Source organism: Blastomyces gilchristii (genome assembly GCF_000003855.2).
Source record: "Blastomyces gilchristii SLH14081 genomic scaffold supercont1.15, whole genome shotgun sequence".
Lineage (NCBI taxonomy): Eukaryota > Fungi > Ascomycota > Eurotiomycetes > Onygenales > Ajellomycetaceae > Blastomyces > Blastomyces gilchristii.
In genome coordinates, this window is record NW_003101668.1 from 601,745 (window position 1) to 609,612 (window position 7,868).

A 7,868-nucleotide genomic window follows, 5' to 3' on the forward strand; every position below is an offset into this window, starting at 1 on the left:
GTCTAGTCTCTCACTTCTTCTATCTCTGTTTCTATAACTCTTACCCTGCTACTCTACTCTCTCTGCTTCTGCTGTCTCTGCTTTCATTATCAGCTCTTCTCATTTCAAGAAGATATTGTATAGACTTAATAAATTATATTTTTCAGTATATATACTTCTACTCTTCTTATTAACTTCTAAAACAATTTATTATATAAAAACTGTATATAATATAACTATCTGAAGCTCAGTCACAGACATTAATTATTATATTTATTTTAAATATTTATAATAAGATAATTATTTATTTATATCAGAGAATCACTCTCTCTCTTAACAGTATTAAAATTATAAGTCTTTTTCTTTTTCATCTTTTCTTTCTGACACTGATTTTTCTATTCTTAGAGAAAATCATTATGAGTTTTATTATATATAAAGTTATAATATTCACAGATACTAAGAAACTTTTTATAATTATTAAATTCAATATTATAGATATATTCACTCTGATAAATATCTTCAGAATAATTAATCTGTATCAGTCTATTCTCTGATATTTATCATCTGACTTCATGATACAGACAAAGAATATCTGTGTTTTCAGAAACAGAAATACAGATATTATACTTTTTTACACTTATAGATATGAGACTTATATATCTTGTCTGAAATGTTATTATGAGAATAAGCTGTTCATATACTGTATTCTGCTTTTTGTATTTCTCTGTATCTCTCTCTCTCTTTCTGAGAAGCCTTATACATGTTGTAATTATATATACAATTCTAAGAGCAGTAGATGTTTATTCAGTAATTATTATTTCTGCTTTTACAGTTTTATACACTAATAATAGTTCTTAGTTACTTCAGCATCAGAGATCATTTTAATCAAAGATGATAATATTATCAAGACTATCTTCTTTCACTTTTAAGCTTCTCTTATTACTTTCTCTCTTTTCTCTGTAGAGAAGATTGTGTGTATACTGAGTTATAAATATTCAGTTTCAGATGACTCTTATTATTATTCATTCAGTTCTATACTCTCTTCTTCTTTTATTTCTTTCATCTTCACTCTCTCTGTCTTGACTTCTGATTCTGCAGATCTCACACTCTTCTTCAATTTTTCTACACACAGATATACACATTTCTATATTGATATTTCAGTCAATCTTGTAATAAATGACATTAATGTCATACACAGAGCAGTAAAGGAATTGAAGACATGTGTAATATTGTTATAAGAGCAGCTTTACAGCCCTTGAATCTCTTGCAGATCTCAAGTTTTGAGATTTTCTTTATTTTTAGCATTTTTTCAGATAATATGGTATTGAAAATAGATTAAACATGTGACATATGAAAATGAATGAGATATATATAATAATATTTATCTTTTTACAGCTGACTCTTACAGTTAGTAATTAATTTATTATCTCTTCTCTTTTCTTATACTTTTTCTTTGTCTGCTAGCTACTACTCTTATACAATCTCTATATAGTACAGTGTTCAGTGACTAGATTCAGCAGCTTTCATCTTTTATAATTCTGTCTCATACATTATACTGTCTCTCTTCATTCACTCAGATCACTACAGTGAATAACTTATTAAAACTAATCTCATCTGATCTCTGAGCATTCTCAGAGATTAAAATAACTTAGTCTCACACATCTGCAGATGTTTCAGATGATTCATTCTCTGTTATCTCTGTAATTAAACTGATATAAACAGTTAAATTCAATTCTGAATTTCTTTTTCTTCTGCAATCTGACTCATATACAAGTCTACTACTTTGAGACTGCTCTTTATTATATTACATCTACTGTCTGCAGCACATTATTATATGATCAGCTACAGTCTCATTACTTATTAAAGCATGATATTCATCTGATTTCTTTATTACTTCTTATTCTTTTCTTATAATTATGAAAAGATCAGAATAAGTGAGATCATCTAATTTATAAGTGTCTATAATTTCTCTTACTTTGTGAAACTTTTCAATTATAAGTCTCTTCTTTTTCAATACTGATAATAGTGCTGCAGATGATTATAATTCACTCAGGTCTTACATCTTTACTTTTATAAGATATAAATCATTTATTAAGTTGTATAAGACTCATCTCTCTGATTTCTTCAATGCATATATTCTCAGAGAATGTGATTTGAGTATTTTATAGAGCTCAAATCATCTAGATTGAAACTTCTCAGAACTCTCATTGTATATAAGAACTCATGTTTTCATCTTAAGACTTAATTTCTTAACTAGTGAGTCTCATATTCTTTTTGATTGAATTGCTTAATTCAGGAGTAACTTATTAGCTTTTGCATGTGCATGGCTAATCTCTTTCAATCTTGATTTCATGTTTATAACTGCTGTATTCACAACTATTGTATCTACAACTATTATTTCTGCTGTATTCACAACTGATGCATTCATAATCACTGTTTTCTTTCTCATCTTTTCTAAAGCATTCTTCAAAGTTCAGAATGCATGAATGCAATTCATACAACAGATAGAATAGTGAACACTTGAAGACTGCATACTGTCAAATCTGTGTGACTAATAGTTTCTGTTCAAGATATTCATCTCATAGTCTCATAGACTTACTCACTAGATATTTCATCAGCATGTTGTTCAAGATTTCATTTAAGTGTTTCACTTTTCTATTTATCTGTGAGTGATATAACATTGTTCTATAATGTCTTATCTGTAACTGACTTATGAAATGCCTCATCACTTCTTCTACAAGGTTCACATCATTATCAGTTAGAATCTCATACAGCATTTCATAGTTGATATAGATCTCATTATGTAGAAACTTCATCATCATCTTCTCTGTCACTTCTGAAACTGCTTTTATGACTGATCAGTCAGTAGTGTAGTCAATAGCAGTGATTATTCAATAATTTTCATTTAATATTCACAGTAATATGTCTATGAGGTTCACTTCTCATCATTTAAACAGTTGTATCATACATTCTATCTGATGTTGTACTTTCTCCAAAACTAGTGAGCATAAATGTGAAACATGCTCAAAAAGAGGTGAAATATGTCAACTCACTCTGCTTAAATACTCTAATTGCAAAGAAAAACATGCATCTAGCTCAAAAGAATGTATGTTTACTTCAAGAACTCAAAAGAACTGAAGAAAAGATGAAGCTCAAAGTAAATCTAGAACTGAAGAGAATAGTCAAGTCAGTAAACTCACAACTACAAGCTTAAAAAGAAGAAACTCTCAACTATCTAAATCTTCAAACTTCAATTCTCAAGCTAAATGTAAACAGAATTTGAATTCTCAAACTTCTGTTAAGATTAGAGAATTGAGAAATGACTCTGATAATAAACTAGATATAATGCAAGCAGTTGAGATTTCTACTTTTCAGAATAGTTATAATCTACTATCTGATAATAGTGATTAGATTCTACTCTACTCTCTTTTAGTATAAATATACAACAAAAACAATAAAAAAAGTTTAAAAACTCTTCAAAAATCACATTTATTCAAGATAATGTGAATAGAAACTCAAATTGCATTTATTCTTATCTTCAAATTGCATTTGAATAAAAAGTTGATTTTATACTGCTTCAGAAGCCGAATTTTGATACTGAGTAAAACTATGTTATTTCTCATTCAAGCTACTACTGCTTTCTATCTCAAAAGTCTGAGATAAAGTAAAGAGTAGTGATCTATAAAAGAAAGAGATCAAGATATCAATTTAATCTAAGATTTAATATCATGTCTGACTCTGATATTCTGGTGAGTGATATTATAGATAAAGAGAATAAGTTTGATACTATACAGCTCATAAATATCTATAATAAAAAGTCATTGAAGAAAAATAATAATATCTGAATAATTAATAGAGGATTTCTGAACATAACTTCATTAAGAAACTCTATAATTACAGAAGATTTCAATGCACATCATCTCTGATGAAATTCAGAATGCAAAAGAGCAGTAAGAGCTGATAATTGAATTAAATAGATCTTTGAGCATTCAATAGATTTAGTTAACAAGTCTGATCAATAAACATTCTTTAGAAAAGGCATGAAGCAGAAATCTATTATAGATCTAATTTTCATGTCACAAAATCTAATAGAACAAAGACTTGTAAACTGATTTATTGATTCAAATGAGACATCAGAATCAGGTTATAAGATTATTCAATTTGATATTGAAATGAGTAAAGAATAAATGAGTGAAAATCCTCTTCTCTCTAATCAGTTTAACTTTGAAAAAGCTGATTGAAAGGCAGTTGAAGAAAGTATAAAACTGTTAAAATCTGAAAGACAGAGTGAGCTATATTGAAATCCTGGTCAAGATATCTCAAATGAAATACTTAAGAATAGAGTAAAGCTCATTACATCTATTATTCTAACAAGTGTTAAAGATAATATTTCAAAGAGAAAGTCTTCTGAGTATTCAAAACCTTGATAAAATGAGAATATCATATCTAAAAGAAAATAATTAGCTACTGCTAGAACAGATTGAAAGAATGATGTAATTTCTGATAAAGAGTTCAAAGCTGTCAGAAATGAATATTTTTCAGATATTAAAAGAGCTAAAACAGACTGCTGAAATAAATTTCTTGAAGAAGCATAAGAAAAGAAAGTTTTTAAAGCTTTTAACTATACTAAAACAAGAAATGTAGCAAAGCTTTCAGTCTTAGAATATGAGTTTCAGAATGAATCATATACAGCAAACTCTTTTAAGAAAAAATGTCAAGCTTTTATAAGAACTCTCTTTCAAAACTCATCAGATTCAGATTCAGAGGAAGAGAATATATCACTTCTTAACTATATTAATAAAAATGACTCAGAATGACCTGATCTTACACAAGATGAATTAGAGTCAGCTATCTTCTCAAGTTCAGTTAAAACAGTTGCAGGGCTGATTCAATTAATCACTTGATTATTCAAAAAACATACTTCTACTTAAAAAATAAGTATTTTGAGCTCTTTTTCAATCTCTTGAAAAATGAATATCATTCTGAATGCTGAAGAGAAGTCACTGAAGTGATTCTTGTAAAACCTAGTAGAAAAACTTCAATTTTTAAGTCATATAGAGTAATATCTCTATTGAACTGTCTAGAAAAGGTTTTAGAAAAGATAATAGCTACTCAACTATCTTTTATAAGCTCTATTAGTACTTCTCTTTTATTCAGTGAATAAATGAGAGATAGAAAACAATGTTCTGCATTTGACACTGTTCTCTCAGTTATTCATGATATTCAAATAGCAAAGTATAAAGATCTGGTCTTAACTGCAGTTTTTATTGATATAAAAGAAGTATTTGATTATGTTTCAAAGTCAAAGTTAATTCAGACTTTGAAGATATTAAAACTGTCACTTTCTCTAATAAAATAAGTTAACTATTTTATATTTAAAATAATCATACAACTTTTCTTTGATGGAATGAAATAAGACAAGACTGAGATAAAAATAGAAGTACTGTAAGAATCTTCAATCTCACTCATTTTATTTGCAATATACACTGCATATCTATTCAAAAATAGAAATATGATAATAGTGTAATCTCTGAGTTATGTGAATGATATTAATCTAGTCTATAGCTTAAAAACTATCAAAGAGAATTTGAAAGTAATTGAAAAAGCTGCAAAGAAAATCTTTGTTAGAGTAGATATCAATTAAATTCAATTTAATATAAATAAAACTGAGTCAATTCATTTCTTTTCTAGATTCAATGAGAAAGAACTATCTCTAACTCTTTTAAATAGAGAGATTAAACTCAGTCTAAATATCAAATGATTAGAAGTATGATTAAACTTCAAGTTAAATTTTAAATATCACATTTAACAAAGAACTGTCAAGACAGAAAGACTATTAAATAATATAATCAGACTATTAAATACAGAGAGAGATCTATTCTTCCAGGCTATGAGACAGTTATATATAGTCTGTATTATCTCAGTAGCTGATTATGAAGTTCAAGTTTGATGAAATAATCAAGAGAATTTCACTGAACTCTTTCAAAGTCTGCAAAACAGAGTTTTGAGAAGAATTCTGAAAGCATTCAAATCATCTTCTATTAAAGTAATGAAAATTGAAGCTTCAATTCTTCCTTCTACAATTAGATTTGAACAGATCTGTATAAATTATACTCTGAGAGTTATAAAGATGAGCTCAAATTATATAATCAGAGAAAGAGTCTCTTCTTCATTTTCATTAATTAACTCTGGAAATGAACTGGATTGAAATAGATTTCTTGATTGAAATGAAAATAATTCTTCAAAGAAAATGTCTTCTCAACTGTACAGAATATGCTCACTGATTAAAAATCAATTTTCTTCATTAAATATTGAAAAAGTTGATCATGAGAAGATATCTCTCTGAAGAGAAAAGCTTGAATCTCTTATAGACTTATAAATAAGTGAACTATCTAAGAAGAAAGAATATAAACAGCATTTGAAGAGAATTTCTGCAATTAATATAGAAGACTCTATTCTGATTTATTCAGATGACTTCAAAAATGAGAATTTGAATAGATTAGACACAGATATTACTTATACTGAAGATAATATTAATTTTATCTCAGACTTCTGAAATTTAGACTGTGAATCTAAAGTCTTTGATACTGAACTATTTGCAATAGTGAAAGCTTTCAAACTTATTAAAATAAAATCTTATAAAAGAGGAAATAGTTTAAAAGAGATATGAATATTCTCTGATAGTCAAGCTGCTTTAAAAAGACTTAGAAATAGTCAGATTTATAATAATCAAATGAATCTTCAACTGATCTTAAACTCTGATTTAAAAATTCAAAAGAGAAGAATATCAAAGCTGATAATTCATCTGCACTAAGTTTCTAGTCATATAAATATTTATGACAATGAAATAGCTGATTCAGCTGTAAAAAAGAGTTCAGAATTAAGCAGATCTATTCAAAAAATTATGTCCTAGTCTTTTATAAAGAGAAAAATAAAAGAATCTTATTTAGACAAGTGAAATGAAAGCTGGCAGAAATAAAAGAAGAGTATACATTATTCAAGATTTGAAATAAAACTCAAGTGAAAATCCTGTTTAATTAAATATAGAAAGAAAATAATCTCATCTATAATACAGCTGAAACTAGAATATGACTATTTTAAATCTTATATACAAAGATTTGATGATAGATTTAATTTAATAGAATGCTCATTCTACAATGTAAATGAGAATTCTAAGTATATTATAATACACTGTGTATTATACAATAGTCTCAGAGTCAGATTGAAAGAGAAGTATAATTTAAATTAATTAAATATAAGATTCTTATTCTCAACTGAGACAGGAATTAAATACTTAATAGACTTTCTATCAGAAACTTAAGCAGTTATAAGAAAATAACTGAATTCAGAAATATCTGAATATGAAGAGAAGAAAATTAATCAGATATAATCTGTTAAAACAGTTATATACTATCTTTTAATAATTTGTTTTATTACAGTCTCTCTTTACTTTATCTTTTTCTTTTAATTCTTTTCTATCTATCTATTTAGTGTGTCTATGCCAGCGTGGCCCAGTTGGTAAGACTGGTAACCAAGGCTGCACACATTAAAGGTGCATGGGTTCGAATCTCATCACTGGCATCTGTCACTTCTTACCCATGAAAGCCCTCATGTAATAGAGGCTGAGCTTAATTAGTAAGGCTTGATGTGAGATAGAACTCTCTACTGCAAGCCAAGTCACTAGTTAAGTGAGATTCTGTGAACACTTATCAGGGCCAGCATGAGGTGTCAATGTCTCACTATTCTACTGTGCACCCGTCGAGGTTCTAACAATATAGAGCCAAGCCTAATGTAGTGATTATACACTACTTAAGTGAGTCTCTAACTAGGGCCATCATCAGAGCCTAGCTTCCTCTTAAATACAGAGAATGATTTTGAAAACCACCTGC

The 7,868-nt window shown here is 27.9% G+C and overlaps 1 pseudogene across 1 annotated transcript; it reads left to right on the plus strand.

The window, feature by feature from the left end:
* The first annotated feature begins 7,479 nt into the window (after positions 1-7,479).
* Positions 7,480-7,560, plus strand: BDBG_17461 (annotated as a pseudogene). Its single transcript has one exon. The product of its transcript is annotated as a tRNA-OTHER (tRNA).
* Positions 7,561-7,868: the final 308 nt, after the last annotated feature.